Source organism: Ambystoma mexicanum, chromosome 3q (genome assembly GCF_040938575.1).
Source record: "Ambystoma mexicanum isolate Mex_15411 chromosome 3q, UKY_AmexF1_1, whole genome shotgun sequence".
Lineage (NCBI taxonomy): Eukaryota > Metazoa > Chordata > Amphibia > Caudata > Ambystomatidae > Ambystoma > Ambystoma mexicanum.
The window spans coordinates 1,042,363,919-1,042,384,831 of record NC_090926.1 but is presented as its reverse complement, the minus strand read 5'-3'; the positions used below and the strand labels follow the sequence as shown (position 1 = coordinate 1,042,384,831).

At 46.7% G+C, this 20,913-nt stretch overlaps 1 protein-coding gene and 2 long non-coding RNA genes across 3 annotated transcripts in view; 1 reads left to right on the top strand and 2 right to left on the bottom strand.

Annotated features, from left to right (window-relative positions):
- GAA (alpha glucosidase) overlaps nt 1-7,418 on the bottom strand; it is a 752,056-nt gene extending 744,638 nt beyond the window's left edge. The window contains exon 1 of the mRNA XM_069655240.1: nt 7,293-7,418. The gene's annotated coding sequence lies outside the window, so the exon portion shown is untranslated. The remainder of the gene's footprint in view (nt 1-7,292) is intronic.
- A 694-nt stretch (nt 7,419-8,112) lies between these two features.
- On the top strand, nt 8,113-20,316 carry LOC138581951 (uncharacterized). The gene is made up of 2 exons (XR_011304900.1): nt 8,113-8,278; nt 19,630-20,316. It is a non-coding gene; the product is annotated as an uncharacterized lncRNA (long non-coding RNA).
- LOC138581950 (uncharacterized) lies at nt 13,450-14,995 on the bottom strand. Its single transcript, XR_011304899.1, has 2 exons — nt 14,672-14,995; nt 13,450-13,661 (listed from the first exon to the last, which is right to left on the bottom strand). It is a non-coding gene; the product is annotated as an uncharacterized lncRNA (long non-coding RNA).
- Nucleotides 20,317-20,913: the final 597 nt, after the last annotated feature.

Below are 20,913 nucleotides of genomic sequence, written 5' to 3'. Positions count from 1 at the left end.
GCACTGCCAAATGGAGGCAATGACTTCTTGAAGCAATCTCATCCTTTTTTTTTTAAGGGGATACCAAATATAATGGCTAATATAGGGTTGTAATATTTGGTATCCCCTTGATGTTGAGGGGTAACATTTAACAAATCACTGCTTCAACTAACCCTTGCATGGTGGTTTAATAGTTTATGGCATTTTCTGAGATGCATATTAAAATCAGATGAGTTATCCCAGATGTAACAAAAGTGCATGAAAAGACAAATTAACAGGAATTTGCTTAAATCTGTACATAATCCACAAGGCCCAAACAAAGCAAATACTAGAATGTCCCTAAACGAGTGCCATTAGAAAAAAACAACCCTAAATCATCAGTTAAAATCCATCTCAGAATATTAACAGTTAATCTTTATTACTATGGCACAGAATACATTTTAAAAATGTTATCACAAGACAGCCAAGTCAGTTATTCCAGCCAATACCATCTCCCATTTGTTCTTTTGTATACCGAATTCAGCACTTTATTTTTTTTAATGGGCAAAGTACCGTGATTTAACTGACCATTGTGAATACATTTTTCAGATGACTAGAACAAAGTTTACCCAAGATTCTGCAGCAGGGTTCAGCAGATCCAATGCAATAATATATGTGAAATAGATTGCATTTCAACTACCAGCCTTCATCCAAACAATGGCATTAAAGCAACAATTTTCTACATTAACAACAAATTAGCAATATGACAGTTTAGTGTCACGACTACCAGTAGACAGTTTAAGGTGATAGTTACCCCCTTTATAAATGTCAAAGTTTTATATAAAATGCCAAGCTGCAAATAAAATTGGTCCTATGAAAAACAAACTATAAAACTGCTTCATAGGGTGCAAATACATTTCTTCCTGGGATCATACCCCAACTATCTTGAAATGAGGATCAAACGCCAAAAGTTTTATCTTTAAAAATATTGCAGCAGAAATGCCTCATTAATCTATCTACATGTCCATACAATACTTTTCAGGAAAGGTGTTCCATGTGTAATTAGCCCCAAATGTATAATGTCTGCACATGTGCCCCTTTCCCAAGCACCTTTTCTGTTCTAGTTTCAAAGGAGAATGTATCTGTACATAACTTTTTGTTGAGCACTACTTATGCTCCCTGACTTAAGTATAATAATTCCTTAATCACTTACTGTTGTCGCAGTACACTATTGTTTACAGTTGACTTCCAAAGTGGAAAGCTTTTAGCTATCATATAGTAATTATTGGGAGAAAATTGTAAAGAACGCAGTTAGGTAAGGTGGAGTACAGTCTTCTTGCAATTGAAATTTCCAGACTTGTTCTCAGTTAAAACTGGGCAGCAGCTAGAAAAAATACTGAAGGGTGATATTTAAAAAAAACAAGAAAAGCTAAATCCCTTTTCTGAAAAGTAAAACGTGGGGTGATTTATAAAACTGACATTTCCAGACACTATTGTTTGGTGAATGTGAACTTCAGTGCGTAAGGGACATTCCATCCTGCATAGCTCTGAACATTGTAATTCCTATCAGCTCCTGATGCTTTTAATGAATTGTTAAAAGCTTTTAGTGTGGAACTTCTATATCCCATAGCCCAATATAACCATCTGGAGTGTGTCCAGTTTGTTTTTCATCTCATCCTTTTTTTGAAGGGGATACCAAATATTACAGCTAATATAGCGTTGTAATATTTGGTATCCTCTTGATTTTGAGGGGTAACATCTAACAACGCACTGCTTGAACTATCCCTTGCATTGGGGAGGGGAGCACATCATAAGCCTTCACTGTGACAGCTTCTGGAAGCCATCCCATCCTTTTCTGGAAGGAGATACCAAATATACTGGCTAATATAGGGTTTTAATATTTGGTATCCCTTTGTTTTTGAGGGGTAACATTTAACAACGCTCTGCTTAAAGTATCCCTTGAATTGTGGAGGGGAGGAGTACATCATTTCTGTGCACTGACTTTGGGCCAGCCCAACGGGTGCTCGGGGCACCAACACACAATTAATGTGGGAGGGATCACCTCGATCATCGTGGTCACACAACAAGACCTCAGCTGCCGTGGGCTCTCGGACAAGTAGCTGCTCTGCGATCAAACAGAGGGCCAGTGGCCGGGAGGCACCCTGACCGCACCCAGACTAGCAGGGCCGCAGGCCTGTGATCACAAAGGGTAGGCCTGCAGGCCCTACACAATGAGACACAGAGACAGAGTGCCATTACATTTAGTCTACCACTGCGGTATTGCACGTGCGTGCGGATGCTCCTTCTTCCAGTCAGGTATGAGGCTGTCTTGACACATCCTTAGAGGGTGTGAGAAAAATGGGACGAGACCCTATTTTTTGTGAGGTGGCCTGACTCTAGAGCCTATAGAGAGGATTGTCAAGAGAGGATTAGAGTCAAAGGCCTAGAACAAGGGTAGACATTGACTCTAATCCTCTCTTGACATCCTTAGAGGGGCAATCCATGTTCTTAAAAAGGGAAACACCAAAAATACTCCCACTATGCTATATATATATATATATATAGTTAGTCTCGTTTATTGTGCGATTTATCTGAGTTTTATGTCAACCCTGTAAAATGAAATATTATTTGTATGTGTTTTACGTGCCTGCCATGATGACTGCACCGCTACACAACACCCTCTACAGTGAGCCCATCTATCTGGTCAATTTCCCTAAGGAGGTAGTATTCCAGAGTATTCTTTCAATTTCCAAGCATAGTCTGTGTATCCATTTCCATCACTGTTGGCAGCTGTGATTTATTCAGCTACTAATAACCATATAACCCACCAAGTGTTGGCAGCTGTGATTTTGTAAGCTACAAATAACCATATAACTAACTAAGTTTCATTTAACTCAATGCAGTTCAGCTGACTGATCAAATAACAGTGGCATACCGAGCCAAGGGTTGGGGGAGGTGGGGCACGCTGCCACCCCACAGGCTCTTTTGAGAGCCTGCCCGGGACTTTCGTCAGTGGGCCACCTCTCCTGTTCGGCACCTCAATGAGGGTGCCCAACGGGAAAGGTGTCCGCCTGGCAGGACAATGTGTGCTGAATAATTCCTGCTCAGCACAGTAATTGTCCTGGCAGCAAGACACCTTACCCTTTCCGAAACCTCTGCCAGGTCAATGTCCCAAGGAGCTCCAGGCAGCAGCAGAGGGGCTCACAAGTTGCTCTGTGTCAGAGCATTTCAATGTGAACCATTAGGCACTGATTGGAGGGAGGGTGGACTATTAGCAGGGACTTTTGTCCCTTTAGAAACGTGCATGGGAGGGAGTGATCAGGTGTGAGACGGTTGCATAATGCTGCAGGCTTTATGAAATAATGAGTACGGCTTTACCCAAGGGGGATTTGTTATGCTCACATTAATCTGTATGATGCTATTGCATGCAGGATGGGGAGAATAAAACCAAATCCATCCTCTTATTGCGCAACATATTTCTATAATGATGTATAGTGTAAAGTTAATAATGAAAGGGAAGTTTGTTATGTAATGTGCTTTGCTTCCAAGGCATTGATATAAATTAAGTATTATTTAAGCACATGAAATGCAAAGGGAAACATTAATAAATATATAAATAAACTAAAACTGTGAAGATGTGCTCAGTTGCTTAAACAGTCCACATCCCGGTTTCACTATTAACCAAAGTGTGTGATCCTGGGCAGATCATGAAATCAGACTGTTTTATCTGCAGCTCTGTAAATGATTCACTTCAAAGCTTATGTGTTAATATATGATGCTATTATTTTTTTTAAAAAGCCTGACTTGCTCCACATATAACAGTGCAATTTAGGTATTTTGCACCACAAAATTATTTGCCACTTGGCTTACTTATTGCAGCTTATTTTTAAGTCACTTGCATGGCGCCTCCAATTATCAAAGACTGATGATACTCCTTGCGATGTGCTTTCTGTGAAGTAATGCCTGTTGGTGCAATCCATATGCAAATTAGTTGATGTACATGTATTTTGCCCCAGCGCGCCTGGACAGAGCTCTAATAGATGAGTTCCCTGCATTTGTAATGATTCTGTGTTTTTTTTTTGGTTGTGTTAAAATGCGGTGGTGTTCACCGCAGGCGAGCGAAAGGACCCGCGGACATGGCCGCAGCCGGCGGCCCTGTGATAGGAGCACGGTGCGGGTGCCCTGCCCGAGAACAAAGGAAGGGGGCGGGGCCTGGTGCTCCGGCCCGCAACGGCGTGATCCACCAGAGCGGGGGCCACACCCGCTGAGCCCGGGCTGCCGACTGGTGAAAAGGCTTGCATTGAAAGGAAGGAAAGGCCACGAATGTGTTTTGGTCCGTTTTTCCTCGCTGTGCGGCAAGGAGGGGCGCTGCGCTGCGAGTGACCCAGGGACCGCGTACCGACAACTGCACATGGGTCACCTGGTGCCTACGGAGGAGACGCATGGCAAGGAGCCGCAGGCACACCCAGGCGGCCTCATTTGAGTCTGGGGGCATCCGCGTGGCTGGAGCCGCGTGGGGAGGGAGAGCAGCAGCTCTACACAAAGAAAGTGGCGGGCCTCATCACTGTGTAGCCCCAAGACAAAGGAAAGGGACTCATCTTGTGCCCCCAGAACAACGGGTGTGCAGCACATGGGACAGCTGTGACGGTCTCCTTTTGTTCACAGGGGAGGCAATATAACGGCAGAATGTCAGCCTCATCAACACATCCTTTGCCTGCATCTGTTTAAGGCTCAAGGGGTAGCGAGTGCTCGTGCGCCCCTGAGGGGCGGAGGAGCAGGGTGGCGCCACTGGGGTAAATAACCAGTGGGTGTCAGAGGCGCCCGTAAGAGGTTTGAACGTGCAAGCCCAGGGGGGTGGACATTTAAGCTGAGACATTTCTTCTGTCACCCCGCTCGGCAAGAATATCCCTGGAAGAAGGGAGCAAGGGCTCAGGGGTACCATAAGGAGGACGGGCGAACCGTGACACCTCTGCTCCCATCCACATTCCCAGGGGTAGCGGTTGCCCGAAGGAGCAGGTGGACGCCTCCAAAGGATCAAGCTGCTTGAAGCCCAGCAACGGCAGGCACCCCTCAACAACGGTGACTGCATCCGGCATCCCCAACAGCACTCGGCATGTCAGATGACGAGGGGGTATGTCGGGGTCAGCTGGCTCCAATACCCCATTTCGATGTCCTGGGTGTGCTGGCAAGTCTGGAGGCCCGGTGGGTGGCCTGGGTGGAGAACCTGGAGTTGTACTTCGCTGCAATGGAGATCAAAGAAGCAGCCAAACGCCCAATACTCCTGTACTCAGCTGGACTGGCCGTTCAGAGGCTGTTCAAAACATTAAGGCCCCGAGATCAGTCATACGATGCAGCCATCGCAGCCCTGAACGAGTATTTCAGACCCATGGTCAACAGGGACTATGAATGGTTCAGGATGAGGTGTGCGAGGCAGGCGGAAGGGGAAAGCCTTGATGCATTCCACGGGAAGCTCTGCGGCATTGCACTGTCCTGTGCCCTGGGGAATTTCGAGGAGGACGAAATCCGGGTGCAGATCATCTAAGGCTGCAGCTCCACCAAACTGCGCAAGCAGGTTCTGAGGGACCCACAGCTGACCCTCGATCAAATATTAGAGCTTGGCCGGGCCCAGGAACTGGCGGAGGTGCGGGCTTCGGTCATGGACTCCTCTAGACACCACCTCAAGATGGAGGTCCCCATGCAGCGAGTGAAGATTGAGGAGGTGGCCGCTGTCGGCAGGTGGCCAGGAGGAAGAGTGATGAGGAGGGGAGACTGGCCAAGGAGAGACCCCAATGCCACAATATGCCATCAGTGTGGGTGGGATCTTCCACACCCACAGGACTGGCCGGCGATAGGACAGATCTGTGGAAGGTGCGGGAAAGGAGATAACTTTGCACGGGTGTGCATCGCCCTAGCCCCAGCAAGCATGGTGGGGACATCGGGGGGGGGGACGTGGAAAAGGGGAGAAGGACCCCCAAGGCGGCAGCGGCCCAGGTGGCGGAAGGGCCCCGAAAAGTACTGTATGATATGGGGGAGGAGGAATATATTCTTCTTGTCCTGCAGCAGCACCGATGGCCAGTTTGATCCCGGGATCTTCTGCGTCATAGGAGCCCGTCGTCGGGCCCCGTGGTGTGCGGACTGGAACACACCTGTTTGTTTTGCAGTGTTAAAATGTTTGAGTTTTTAGTGGCTCTTAGGTGGTGCGCAGACTGGAATGCACCAGATGTTTGCTGTGATGATGTAGGGGCACAGTTGGTGCGTGGACTAGAAGGCACCAAGCGGAACCCAGTAGCGTGGTTAATGATTGCGGTGGGTTTGATTTTGTTTGTTTATAATAAAGGAGGGATGTTGTGTGGTGGTCTAGTGTTTATTCTGACATGAGCATCATGACTGTCATGACGCTCACTTAATAAAAGGGGCTCTGCTGGCGCTGCGAGGGCAGAGCAGCAGAGCCCCAGGAAGTGGCAACTCGGGTCTGTGCTTTGTGTCTGGGGTGATCCCCACGTGGTCGTGGCCTTGTGTACAGCGCAGCCCGAGTCCCCTTGGAGCCGCGGCTGCAGGCAACTGGGGGTGAGCCCCCCCACACTGTGCGGACTGCGCCCAGTGACCCGGGCGCTGTAGGGTGTTCCCCTACTAATGATCAGCGGAGCGCCCTCAGCACACCCGCCATGTCGGGTGATCCCGACGGCATCAGTGGGCTGCCCCGGAGACCGGGGGCAGCCCACAACAGGCAGTTTGTGGGCGCGGACGAGACAACCTGGAATTGCGTGCACTGCATTTGAGGGGAAAGTAGCAGGAGTTTAACCATGGCTGTCCCCCACCCCATGTTGCAATGCTGGATACTCCCCTGACTGGACAATATGGAACTCTGGCGCTATGCCGGTGTTGTGCAACATTTGGTACCCCATACCGAGTCTCGGAACTCTCCTACTTTGGTCTGCGATCTACGAAGACAGCCGAAGACGGGGGAATACCAGATCGGTATGGGATACCAAATATTACAGAACACCGTCGCAGATATGTATAAAGAGAATCACAACTGTTACTGCGTCTGTGAGCATAAACAGAGCCTGCAGTGTACCGTAAATGAACTTAGGGGCAGCTACCTTGTCTACGATATCAACAACAGGTTGTCCAAACCAGATGTTTAGAAAATCACGTACTTTTCATTTCGACATATGATAAGTACAATACAACGAAATACAGCTTCAGCTGCAGCCTATTCAACGTTCATTTCCAGAGGTTTCAAAATGACTCTCTTACCAATATAACAAAGGTGTAAAATGATCTAAGTTAATGGATGCTAAAAGAAGTGCATATACAATTGATTCACTCACCTGATGCGGCCTGGAAACAGAAAAGGGGCGTTTGGTAAAAGGGGTGAGGGGGCCTTATGTTGCTTTCATTATCACTTGAAATACACCTTTAAAGTCCCGTGGAGACCCGATAGCATTGAGTGTTTCTTTAAAAGTGTGCCGACACTTTCTGAAATGCCTTTACAACGTGAAGACGTTTTCCACGCGTATTTCTGAAATGCCGATATCGCTGTGACGTTTCACGTAGGACGTCCACGTGCTAAGGAAGAGAATCGTGGAATGAGGAGGACCCTATACCGTGCACGAGCAGGTATTTATTTTTTATTGTGTATTTATAAGGCGCGTATACATCTCGGAAATGTTCCGAAGTGCTAGGTATAATTAGGTGCTGGTGGGTTTGTTTTTCCTATTTTGATTTTGGTTACAGCAACAGCGGATCTCTGTGTGTCTGCTTAGCTGATAAGTATTATCCCCATCCCCGGTTCCCCCCACCCCCAAACAGAAGTAGTTTATGGCCGTGCTGCGCACATCGGGGGCATTTAGGACAGATATATATTTTTTCAAATCCAGGTGCCAGAAAGTTGGATTTATTGTTTAGTAAGCTTACTTGCATGTTTTCCACCTCCAAATGGGAGTGGCTTTTTTTCTGCATTCACAGGCTTTCTGCAAAACTGGACAGTGTATACCCATCTTTCTTCACCCTTAACTGTGACACTTTCACTGTTTGAACAGCAATGAACTCGCCAAGTTGGAAATTAAGCCTCATGTCGATCACAATTTTACCACAGCCGCATGCTTGCTTCTTTTTCTGCACTGCTGAACAGGCTCACGCGGGCTTCGATGCGTCAGGGTGATATATATATGTCGCCACCGGAGCGGGGACGAGTTCAGCGGCAGCCCGGAGCTCTGGATGAAGAGCAGCGGCCGGATCAGCGGTCGGGGAGGGGAGAGCGCTATGGCATGAAGTTCCCTTGCCAAGATTTCTGTAACTTCACTGTCTTTACAAGGTGAGGGGTTCTGATTCGTACATTGCAGGGAGATGTGCCTAACTTTACCGCTCAGTGCTGCCAGGCTGTGCATGGAACTGTACAGGCCAGAGTCTGTCTGTACCACAAGATTTCTTGATTTCCACCTCCCCCCTCGCCACCCGTGCCTGTATAGGACAGAGTTCCTTAATTTCCATGTGTTCTCTAACTGACTAGATGCCTGCATGTTCATGTATACTATGCTAGTATATAGTTAAAATGCAGACCACTATGTAGTCTTGCCAGCCGCCTTAAAACTAGCCATACTGTAGGCAGAGGTCTTCAATCTGTGGGGTGCACCCCCGGGGTTTGCTGCCACATGCCTGAGGGGAGGCATGATCCAGAATGGAGAGAAACAATATATACAGGGTTTTAAGTTGGGTAAGAAATCGAGGGGGGCTCATTTTGGGGCGTGGCTTGCAGGATCGGTGTGGCCTAAAAAGTACTCAAACCATAGTCAGGTACGCAAACAAATATATAAATATATGTAAGCCTTTATATATTTGTATGCATACCTTACTATGGTTTGTGTACTATGCAAAATAACAAAGCTGGGGTATGGGGGGCACTACTATGTATTGGTAATAGTCACAATTCAATGTCTGTATATACTCCTTCATAGTTCTGTAGTAGTCATTTATTTCAGGTGCTAAGAGGAGAGTAGCCCCACGGCCACTCTCGGCTTGCAACAACGAACAAAAACAAGACCTGTTGTCTGCCAACAGGCAACCTCTACAAGCACTCCTGTGGGATATAGACCAATATCCCTAAGTAATTCACAACAATTCAGTTGATACTCACTCCTTTCACAGAGAGTGTGACTTTATAGTCAATGTATACTTTCAAAAAATGGAGATTAGACAAAGGAGTCCAATCGCAATTCTTAATGCATTCAATGAGACATATTCAAAATCCCATAAACTCAGTGCTTGTTTTAAAACATATAATTCAAAAACAAAAGTCATAAGGCAAAAAACAAGAAATTCTCCAAGTTCACAGAATTCAAAATAGCAAAGTTCCGAATAACATGATTCCTGAAAGGACTTAATACAAAAGAACATAGAATTTCTGATAATGCAACATACAACTGTGTTATATCTCTTTGCACAAGTGTACACTGTTGCAAACAGTGAGTTGAACATTAAATAGTAAAATGTCCTAACAAAAGGCCCCAGTCGATCTTGTAAGGATCTTGTAAGTATAACAAGTTTAATCTCCCACACAGATGAGCAACAGCAAATAACTCTGCTGCTAAAAACGTTCTGCCAAAGTGAGGTACAAGCAGAAACTTTTAAAGGTACACAGCGTCATAGTGACGCAACATACAGTAAAAACCAGCACGGCTCATTGGATGGACCCTATACAGGTGCTGCTTTTATCCATATGGGATGGCAGTTTATTGGGCGCAGTCCGTCCGTCTTCCATCACGTGGGTGCTGCAGGGCTACTCTTCTCATGTTGAAGTTCAGAAAACAAATTAATTATACTTCTACTGTGCAGCTTGTTTATCACTCATACTGTGCACTTGGCAGGCCTTAAGACGGACACACACGAAGTTCCAGGACACTCTAACCTTAACACACACATTTCACTCACTCCCTCCACGCCATCCGGCCCCAAGGTCTCTGCCCTCGTGTTGAACTATAATTTCTCCCTCCGAACACCTTGCAATACAAATCACATGATTGTCCTATTTGAACATTTCAGGACTTGTTTCTTTGGGGTTGGTGATCAAAGGGTGGGTGCTTGGTGTCATGGAATTCGGGGATGTTAGGGTTTAGTCAGTTATATGGGTTATAACTCGTGGTCAATCTGGAATGGGCCGGGTTATGCATTGGCCAAAATGCGATAACATGCACACCAGGCTCTGACCTCTGATCGTGGCCTTGTAGGGCACATTCCTCTTGGATGAAAGACACTTCTTTGCAACACTTTCAAGGACAATGAGTAAACAGTGTGGCGGGTGGAGGTGCAAACTGCCCTCATGGGAGCTCGGGGCATTTCTGCAGATTTCTGTGGCCTTGTGGATTTGGGCCTAGTGCATGTAATGCCGCATTTACTACGCACGCCTACTCTTCTTCCTATGGATATTTATACCTATGCAACATAGGGATGCCACCCTCACCTTGGGCCACACCATATGATTACACTATAATTGGTTATATTATCATGGAGCCCTGCTAGACGGAAAGGCGTCCCTCTCACTGTGCCCCCTCCCCCTGGCTCATCACAGTGCCTGAAATGGGTCTCGCCTTACTTTAAAGTGCCTAGGAGCTGCGGGCCTGCCCTGTCCCAACATTCCCCCTTTTCTCATTACTTCTACAGTAACAAATTCTGTATTAGTTCTGCCCTCCCACTCCCCAGTTTCTACATCCACATACGGCTTATTCCTTTTTACTGGCACTCACGCCCTGCACACTGATCGCAAACACTCTCCCCACTATGCGCATACTCTTCAGGTGAACAAGTCATGTAAATACAATCCCCTCCCCCGCCAGGTCCACCCAAGCCTATGTGTAATTTTCTGAATCATGGGGTGGGGAAATTATCGTGTGGGACATTGGTTTGTACTTCAATGTTTTTTGTTTCACAAGGTGCTTTTGAACCCACAATTGATACCATCACTCTTGCGCTATCGGGTGCCCCAGTGCACAGCATCGAAGAAACAGCTGACAAGTGCATAAAATGACCAGGATGAACACAATAATGGGCATTAGCATATTCGCGATTTCTCCTAGCCACGATGGGGCCCAGTCAAATATCATATTCAGCCAATCACTGTCCTGAATTCCTCCCTCCTCCTTCATACGAACACCCAAGCCATGGGCAGCAATTCTGCATTGTCATAAGTATTAACGCCCGCAACTCGACCTTGATCACGTTGAACCCATTCTCTGTGTCGTTCACGAGCTGGACCAGTTCCCACCTCAAGATTTGCAGCCTTTTGGCATTGGCTGCCGTCTGCACTCAGTAAAGAGGCATAAAATGATTCTGCTGAACTAAAAAGTCTGTATTCTACTGGCATTTCAGCAAGCAATGTAGAAGAGTCTTTAGAAATGTTATTTGATCTTTTCCTCCTCTGCGGTTGCTGGAATTGTCCTTTCCCTAAGTGGATATGGGGCTCTTGCATGGGCAGCAAGCTCCTATCTTCATTCTGCACTGTGGGGAAACTCGTTGGCCCCTCTGTAGGCAGCTCTCTTCCCTTCAGGTGTTCTTCCGGGATTACTAATAGCACTGAATGCAATGTGGCAAACGAATAACAGCCCCTTCATGATGCTGGGAGGTGCATGTTAGCTCATCGCCCACAGATCTAGTAATAATCCATCAGCGCCGCCGTTCCTTTCTTCATGTCTGTGATCAAGAGAGTTTTATTACCATGTTTGTTTGTGCCGACAAAGACTGTACCTTTGCAGCGGAAACAGAGTCTATATTTTTCTTCCTTGTGCACTTGCACCAGCTTTTCCCTTGTTGCAATACACATCAGCTCTGTGATATCCTCTGTCCATATTTGCACACAGAAGTTGACCACTCGTGCTATTCTTTCCTTGCTGTATGTTACCAGTCCTTCTGCCAAGCAAGGTAGTGTGCTGCCCTCCCAATTATTATTGATAGTACCGCCCCTTCACCATCAGAAAAGGTAACTCAACACACTTCATATTTCTTGGGTCATCAGTGCATTTTACAAAATCCGGGCCCACCATTTGCAGTTCCACACTATGGGCCTCATCACGAGTCTGGCGGTAACCATTAAATGCGGCGGTAGCGCTATTACCGCCGTATTTAAGGGTCCGCCCGATCATGGCCTTGGTGGATTTCTCCCCAGCTCTGAGCTGGGAGGAAATCTGCCGGAATTTCACACTCTTACCGCCGGCGGGAAATCCGCCGGCGGTATGAGCGCGTAATTTCCCCATTGAGCCCAATGGGGAATGGGGAATTCCTAAATGGGCTCAATGGGGAATGGGCAAAACCCGTTCCGCCGAACCCGTGATCTGGTGCTATTAGCGCTGGGGGGTCGGCGGTAGGGCTATTAGCGCCGGCGTTACCGCCCAACTCGCGATGAGGCCCTATATGCCTGGAATGTTCCTTTTATTCTGCATAGCGCAAGATTAACCAGCCATTGTGCCTCTATAATTGGGATTGCTTGTGGCATTAACACCTTGAGACCCCCTGACGCGTGTGGAATGAGTGAACATACATAACAGCTCCCATTCACAGCATTTCTCCCCACACCACTGCTATCAGAGTACCATGAATTAGAGAATTTGGGGTGACAAATATCCTTGATCACATCAAAGCCCAACCCTTGATACGTGTCATATGTTCGGCTTACCTCTCTTTTCATTCTTCTATACACATTCTGAAGGATGACCACTTTAGTACCACTGTCAGAAATACCATTTTACCTTTCCGTAGTGACAGACAATCCCCTACTTATTGTAAACAACTTGCTCTCTGCTTCCTTCACAGACGTAACCTGCATATTGGAGTCATTAAATCCATTTCCATTATTATTGGTGTTCGCATTAGTACAGATATATGTAACTGCACTCGTGTTATTAACATTTATATGTATCATTCCATTTGGGTAATATACAATCCTATTTGCCCCATTCCCCCTTTATTAGACCTCCCCCTATAATACCCTGCTACCAATACACTCCCAGTAGTACAGTCACACACAGTCCTCCAGCAAGTACTGACCCACAATAATAGATATATGTCCACAACCTCTCATTTGTGTCTCTATGCCTCGGGTCCCTACTTAACAAACTATGTACATTAGTCACGTCCATCTTCTTCTTTTCTGAAATAGAAGCACAGACACACAAGACAACTAAAAAGGGAGCGATGTACAAGACGTACACTGTACAAAAAGAAAATAGAAACGGAAGGGAACAAGAGGGATGAGAGAGAAAGAGAAACAGTGAGAGAGGGAGAAGGAAAAGAGAGAAAACGCTCCCAGAAAAAAGACAAATGCGGTGCTAGCAACTTAGGTTTGGCCGGCCACTCAGAAGTGCCACCACACCCGTGTCTCCTCTGGACAGGTCGGTAAGGTACTCTGGGCACAGGTACTGATACCCTTTGTTTTAAGACAAATGATGCACCACTGTGCTTTCTGGAAGTGCCCCAAGAACGTCAGAAAGGTAGACCCAGTAGCGCATCTCTTTTATTTTGACCGCAAGGGGGTACAAAACACCACCTCGTACGGTCCTTTGAACCAAGGATTGTTCCACTGGTGCACAAAATTTGCGAAGGTAACTATAATCCCCTGGGAGCAGTGGTTGAGTCGTTATATGCTCATGATCTGTCCGCGTTGTCTGTGCAGCATCGGGCGCCTCTGTAGTCACGCTTCTGGGAGGTGCAGTCTGTCGGGAGAAAAATTGAATAGCCCAAGTTAGTGTCGTCAAATATTCCCTGAATTCTCTCCGAACACCGCTGCAGTCCTATGTACATCAGAAACCCTTCTCACAGGGCATATGGAGTTATGCATACGCCAGCCAGTAACCACCTCGTGAGGTGACAGGTGATGGTCTTTACTTGCTGCGTGCGTAAACTAAAAAGGGCAACGGGCAGACAGTACACCCAGTTTTTCTTTACACAATTTAGATAACTTGCTCTTAAGGAGGCCATTTATTCTCTCCACAATGCCATTGGCCTGTGGGTGATAAATCAAACACATCCGATGCTTGATGCCAAGTAGTGCTGCAACGTGTTGGAATAATGCATTGAAGAAATGTGTGTCATTATCTGACCTCAAAACCTCGCTCACACCACATCGCGGGAAAACCTGGCGTCCGGGTGCACACATGGCCCTGCTTCCACCCACCTTGAGAAGGGACAGACCACCACAATGAGGTATCTAGATCTATTACAACGCTCACCCATATCAGCGTGATCTATGTGTAATTCACGGAACAGCCCAGTAGTGCGGGGCAAAGTGCCCCATAGTGTTCGTAGTGTCATCCCTGTACTAAAACATTGACATGTGGTGCAATGGACGACCATATCTGTGATGCTCTTCTGGATATTTGGTGTGAACCAGTCGTCCTGTATGTCTGCGGCTACGTGTTGTTTCGAGCTGTGGGACGGGTTGTGATGTTCAAATGCTACAGCTAGCAGTTCCTGGGTCATCCCTATCTTAACCTAGTCCTTTTGCCTCCATAACAGATCTGTCAGAGATTGCTTACACCCTTTTCGTAACTGCTCATACCGCCAGCGGATTTCCAGAATATTTATGCAGAATAGTGGGTAGGCAAACTTCTCATGACCACCGTCTTGTACTCCCCTCCCTCAAGACGTACCACTGCTGCCCCTGTCTGTCTCTGTCCATCCTTCTGACCAATTGTGGATGACCCATCAACTAAAAGCATCTCACCCTCTGTCAATGCACAATCCCTTGCTTTGGGGTTATCATCTTCCTCCCCATCATATGTGGCGCAATCGTGCGCCGTCAGGTCCTCTGTAGTAGGCATGTCTGTTAAAAGAAAGTGGAAAAGGCATGTCTGTTAAAAAAGTGGCAGGATTCACAGTCTTACACCTAACAACATGAATATGGGGTTTAGAGATGATAACCTGATATGCTGACAACCTTTACGTAGTCAGGGTAGATTTGGACTTTTCTAGAAAGGCAAACTAAGAATGTTCCACATAAAACGTTACTGAACACCCCATTACGATTGTAGAACTTTTCTCTATAGCAAAGGCAGCAGCTGCTATCACTGCATCCAGAGTACCACTATAATAGGCCAATGGCTTGTGGCCCATAGTGCTTTTTATCATCAACACTGCTGTCATAAGCTGAACATCAGAATGTGAAAACAAATAGACTTCATGTGTGAAATCCGTGGTGGTCAGTACGGGTGCCGAACTAATGACTTATTTTAAATCTTCAAACTGTTTAATCATTTCTGCCGTCCACTGTAACTTGTGAACCTTTGTTTTTTGTGCTTCCCTCAGGGCCTGTAAAAGTGGCCTTATGTATGCTGCGTATTATCCAGAATCCAGGCCCTGCAGTATTTACACAGGCCCAGAAACCTCTGCATCCCTTTAACTGAGGTATATCTCTGGGTGGCACGTATTGCGCTGCCCTGTCGGGTAGCATCCTTTTCCCATTCACTGATATGTAAAGGCCCAAAATAGATTACTTCCTGCTGGCAACATTGTAATTTAGCCTTATCAACTTTGTACCCCTTACAGGCAAACAAATGCAGGAGTGCAATGGAGTCCCTTCGGCAATGCTGTTCACTATCACTACACACTAGCAGATTGTCCACGTACTGGATAATCGTGCTAGGCACCTGAATGTTCTCAAGATCGGCATACTGTTAAATATACTCAGGCTCCCACAGTACCCCTGAGCTAATCTAGTGTGTTCGAACCTCATTTGAAGCTGCATAAATGCCGTTAGATCCCTCAACTCCGGATGGAGTGGAATCGAGAAGAATGCATTTTTCAGATCCACTACAGTGAAATATGTGGCTTCTTTTGGGAGGCTGCATAAAATTGCCACAGGATTCAGAACTACTGGAGAATCTTTCTGTACCACAACATTTAGGGGGTGCAAGTCCTGGATCATTCTCCAATTGCCACCTGTTGTTTTTTAACTGCATATATTGCTGTGTTACACGGGGACGTAGATGGCATGATAAACCCCATATCAGTAGGGTCTGTATTGTTTTTCTTATGCCCTCCTCCGCCTCTCTTGACAGTGGCTCAAGCTCAATGGCGATAAAACGGAGGTGATGTTGGTGGGTTGTCCTCCCAGCCCATCACTATGGACCCCTGCTTTTTGGCCTACTTCTTTGGGCCCCCTGCCCTGTCCAGTGGACAAAGTAAAGAACTTAGGGGTCATTCTTTCCACATCTCTGTCCATGTCAAATCAGGTTTCAGCGGTCTGCCAATCCGCCCACCACCAGATTAGGGTACTTAAGAGGGTCCTCCCTATGATCCCAGAAGCTATGCGCCCTCCTGTGGTGGCTACATTAGTCCTCTCACGGTTGGACTATTACAACTCCCTGTACCTCTCTCAGCCGGTGGGCCTTCTCCAGCGTCTCCAACGCATGCAGAACCTGGCAGCTAGACTGGCCACAGGCTCTCCCTATGGAGCACATATCTCGCCAGTGCTTCGCCAACTTCACTGGCTTCCAGTGGCTCAGCGAGTTAAGTTCAAGTCACTGTGTATTGTCCACCGGGCAATCCAGGGCCTAGGAGCTGAGTTTCTTCAAACCAAATGTGTCCGATATATCCCGGAACGCAATCTTCGCTCCTCGACCACCAACCTCTTGGTGGTCCCTAGGTACAACCGGGAAAAGACTCGGTGGCAGAGCTTTTTCCATTGCTGCGGCCAGGCTGTGGAACACCATCCCACTGCTACTCAAGTCTACCTATAAACATTTGGCTTTCAGGAAAGCCCTGAAAACAACTCTATTTTAGCTCTCTGGCTACCACTGTTCTTCCTGCTCGGCAGCTTCCTCACCAGCGCCATGATGCCCTTGGGCGACTGTGCGCTTTACAAGTCCAGGTAACATAACATAACATATTGTCTTATCCTGAGCAGAACTAGGGGTGTAACGGTACACCGGTATACCGGTATAATTACCATGAATCTCCTCGTTTAATCACAATAACCTTGACCTTGTCCATACCGGTTTACCGTGTGTTCAGCATCAAAGCACAGTTTTGTTTGTTTAAAAGGCAACAGATCTGTCCACACAGACAGTGAAAGTTCTGAGCACTTTGTTATTTTGTTTAGATTGCATGCAGCTGCCTCGCACCTTCCAGTAAGCTAGCACCCCCACTTAGCAAGACAGATCACCCTGTGTCAAAGTCGAAGCTGCAGTCACGAGGCTCCAGTAAAAAATGCATTGAAAGATCCAGTGAAATATGCATTGCATGGGCCCTCTAGCACTGTGCTTTTATCTTCCATACAAAAATAAACACGTTCTGCGTAAAAAGCCTCCCATGTGCAATGCGGAAAGGGTTGTCCAAGGAGTGGGGCTCGGGATCCCAAATCGTCATGTTCAGAGCCGGTATGTGTTGAAGGTTTTTTTTTCCCCATTTTGTTTTTCTTTCGTAGCTTAGTGAAAGAGACAGACAGCCAGGCCCTTTGCATAGCAACCACCCTGCTAGCAGGATCATAAAAGTTTCAATTTGGTCCAGGCCTTTTGAACACGCCACAAAAGACATTAGCTCCTGTCCTGCAGCAAACTTTGTAAAAGCACTTCAGTGCAAAAGCTCTCGAGTCAGACTTCATTTTATAGCGATTTTGTGATTTGCAATAAAATCGCAAAATCAGCTGCTTGCCGCTACTCCTGCTAAACATGTGAATGGCTGCGAAAATGTACACATCAAACATTCCCCTCCAGGCTCTCTGGAGATTGAGGGGTTAACAACTGCTTGCCGTGTTTAGCATCTGCCTGCCCAGCTTCATTTGAAATTCAGTGCTACTTCATGTACTCTGAAAGGCAGCACTGTGGACACATTCTTTTATTTGAAAGGTTAAGCGGCCACACATTTCGGACGTAATCCAGCCTAAAATTCCCATGGTTTGAAACTTGTATGTGGTCACCTTGAAAAAGACGTTGGTAAATTATTTACACCAATGAAGCAAGTCAGAGTGTGTGAGTTTATGGGGAAAACCCCTGCCATATTTCTTAAATTACACACTCCGACACTTCAACATAAAGGTTGTCAGTGCATTCTAAATACGAATGAACGGCTGCCTACGGAAATAAAATACCCGTCAATGTCAACAACTTTCAGAGAATAACTGAAAGTATTCAATCTGAATCTGCTTTGACTCTGTTTTCAGCAGACCTCTGCTGACACAGGTCAAAGGTGAGCAGCCCCTCCCAGGCCTGTAAATCATATTGCTGGAAAATTCTATTTGTTTATTCCTCTGCCTGCTACACCTGCCCTCTTTTCGCCCCTTTTTGTTTACCTGTCATCGTTTAACTTTTCATCCGCCACCCTTTCCTTTTTTCTTCCTCTTTTTAAAACCGTTTCTCATTTTTACCCTGCAGTTTCCTGTGTTCCTACCCGTTGCCAATCTGAGCCCCCATCTACCTCCTTTCCTCAGTGGATCTATTCCGACGCCATGTGCCGCTTCCATCGTCACGTGCACTTCTCTCACACCAATATTGCATGCACACATTTGCACCCTTACATGAACACTGACTATCTCTTACATTCTCTTGCGGCCGCTGCCTAGCCTACAACCACACACCCTCACCTCATCCTTTTGCATAGTCATACCCTCTCTCTTTCTAACAGTCTCCTGCTTACTCCTTTCTATCACATGAACACAGGGTCCCAGATTGTCAGTGTTGTCCATTCCCTGTGTTGCCACTTCCTTTCTTTCAGCTACCCTTTCCCATTTATTTCGCACATTCTTCCCTTCACCTCCCCCCTTGCCAATATGACCCCCCATGTGCCAATTACGACACCTTACTGAACTGCCCCCTTGTCCCTTTTTGCCTCCATCCTATGTGAGCTCCCCCTCCCCAGGCCTGCCCATCCCATTACCAGCAATTTATTGGCTCTTTCCTCTGTGCAATTTCCGTAGCCCTCACTTCACCCTGTTTACCTGCTCAAAGTCTCTATTCCCATATCACCAGTATCTATTTCCCAACTGTCCCATATTCATCTTGCTTCCCCCTTCGACTTTCTCAACCTTTCACTGTACTCCCTGTTACAAATCCGAATGCCCATCTGCTTTCTAGCCCGTGTTTATTTTGACTCCCTTGTTTCTCTTCCATCGTGTCCACTTGTAAAAGCGAGCACTCTCGCACTGGCTCAGCATTCACACTGGCTCAGCATGCACACACACTCCCATTGCACTCACAATCTCTCACACCTTTGCACGCACACTCATCCTCTCAAACACTTGTACACACTCTTGTTCCCGGTGTGTAGCATGCATGTTCACTCACTCACATCTTTGAACGTACGTACCTGTTGTCTGCCACCATCACACACACCCTCACTCTAGCACTTTACACTGGCCCTCACTGTCAGAACTGGACCCATCAACACCACCACTCAGGACTGCAGTGGCTGCACCAGCACCACTGGCAACAAAACCCCCACCACCCAGGGCCCAGTGCAACCAACACCATCGCCCAGGGCCTTACACGCTGCACCACCCCCAATCATGCCCCCCATGACGGTGCCACTGCCACAAACCATGCCCTCAGCAGTAGCACTGGCCTAACCAACATCACCTTAAGAGGAAGCACCACACTCACCAATCATTCTCTCAGCAGACATCACTCCCACCAACACTTCCACCCATGCGCTCTGTGCTGGCTCTAACGCTACCATCTTGTTCTACAGAGGCAGCACCAGCCCCACAACCAACACCACCACTGGATGCATTGCTGGTAGTGAAGCCAACACCATCACCTATGGGTCTAAGGAGCGTCACACGCCCCAGCCACACCACTACCCTGGACGTCGGTGGCAGCGCCAGCCACAAGATCAACACCACCACTGCTCCCACCCAAGCCTTGCTGTGAGTGCAGCCAACACCAACAACCCTGAGAAGTAGAGGCAGCGCAACCCCCTCAATAATCACCAGCAGGCAATTGAAAATGCGGCAATAAATGCAATTGTCTGCCGCAGAATTTGCATTTTTGTGCCACGATATCATGGAGGGTCTGTCGAGTGGTGGTCCGGTGGCAGGCTGCTTTGTATGGGCAAATGCCGTACAGTGAGTCACGGTACTGTTGCCAAGGTTTGGAACGTGAACATTGCAGAGTAAAGTGCTGCATATAGGTTAAAAGAATGGTCCTATAGGTGACAAACCTAACAATAGTTCTTTGCGTCTGTCGCCCAACTAGCATTCTTGTCTACATTGGAGTGGGCTTGATGTGCATGACGGTATGTGGGGGGGGGGGTGGCTCAGACCTGCATGCCATCAGTTTACATCTATCAGAAAAGTCCAATAGAACACCATTTGCTGTATTGGTGCATTATAAATACCAAATAAATCAAATCGTACTGAAAAAGGCTTCTTTATAAGCGATCATGAGCTATGTTGTGTTCCTTTTAAATGACAAACGTCTGCATTTCTCAGAAATTTCTGAAGTGGTGTTAAGCCTACAGCCTACTTCTATGGCTTGCAGATCATCACAAAAGAGAAGTATGCGATTGCACAAGGTCCCTCCAGAACAATTTTAGTAAATAGAGTATGTCACAGTTTTCACAGGGGCTGAGGCGGTGACAGAGCATGCACTAAAAATTTAAAATGTTTGTGCGCATTCACACTTTCTCTGGCCCCACTTTTGAGATGATCGAGTGATTACCAAGAACTATCCATTTACCAACTGTTTTGCTTTGGGATCTGGTTGAAGATGCACAATTGCCCAATTCAACAAGTTATTTGGGGGGCCCCATTCCCTACATCTGGAAAAAGTAGCCTGCATATGTTTTTTGGGTACACACAGTTTCAGAGGGTGCAGTTTGTACCTTTTCAAGCACATACCTGATCACAAAATTGTAACAGATTATAATGTAGAATGTATTTTCTAATGCATACTACAATGGGTGAAGTCCCTGGTTTTATCAATGAATTTGAATAATAATCTCAAAATGTATCACTGCCCCACCACACCCACT